This window comes from Spinacia oleracea, chromosome 5 (genome assembly GCF_020520425.1).
Source record: "Spinacia oleracea cultivar Varoflay chromosome 5, BTI_SOV_V1, whole genome shotgun sequence".
Taxonomy (NCBI): domain Eukaryota; kingdom Viridiplantae; phylum Streptophyta; class Magnoliopsida; order Caryophyllales; family Amaranthaceae; genus Spinacia; species Spinacia oleracea.
In genome coordinates this window covers 60485976-60486711 of record NC_079491.1, presented here as the reverse complement: position 1 = coordinate 60486711, position 736 = coordinate 60485976, and the positions used below count along the sequence as shown (strand labels likewise).

The following is a 736-nucleotide window of genomic DNA, read 5'->3' as shown; positions in this document are numbered from 1 at the left end:
CCACCTACCCCACGGCTTACAGACTATTCTAAGCTAAGTCTGTCCGTACTACCAAAGGCGATCATGCCTTCTATTGCAGCTGAGACCTTCAAGATTGTGCCTGCATTGATTAACATGATCGAGAGACGCCAGTACGGTGGGGAACCAGGTGAAGATCCGAATCTTCACATTCAGTCCTTTATCCAATATTGCTCCACCATCAAGCAAAAGGGATTGACTCCGGAGCAGACTATGGAGATACTTTTCCCGTTCTCTTTGAGTGGAAAAGCTAAATTGTGGATTAATGGGTTGAATCGGGCGGCTTTGAAAATCAATAATTGGGAATCCTTGGCTCTTGCTTTTTATGTTAAATATTTTCCACCTGAGAAAACGGCTCGTCTGAGGGGTCAGATATTAGGTATCTCACAACAAGCGGATGAGAGTTTGTTCGAGGTCTGGGAGAGATTCAAGGATTTGCAAAGAGAATGCTCGCACCATGGTTTGGAAGATTGGTTCTTGATTCAGCAGTTTTATAATGGTCAGGGCAATGAGTCTAGATGTTTATTAGATTCAGCTGCCAGTGGGAGGTTCATGCAACTTGAGGTGCCTAGAGCTATGGAGGTGATTGAGGAGATAACCATTCACAATGCCCAGTATGGAAATCCTAGAGGTCTATCTAACAGGGGTGGTAAGCATGATTTAAATTCTATTGAACAATTAACTGCCCAATTGACTGCTTTACACTATAAGTTTGATA

At 43.2% G+C, this 736-nt stretch overlaps 1 non-coding gene across 1 annotated transcript; it reads right to left on the bottom strand.

Annotated features, from left to right (window-relative positions):
- Window positions 1-375: 375 nt before the first annotated feature.
- Window positions 376-482, bottom strand: LOC130462153 (small nucleolar RNA R71). Its single transcript, XR_008922291.1, has one exon. It is a non-coding gene; the product is annotated as a small nucleolar RNA R71 (small nucleolar RNA).
- Window positions 483-736: the final 254 nt, after the last annotated feature.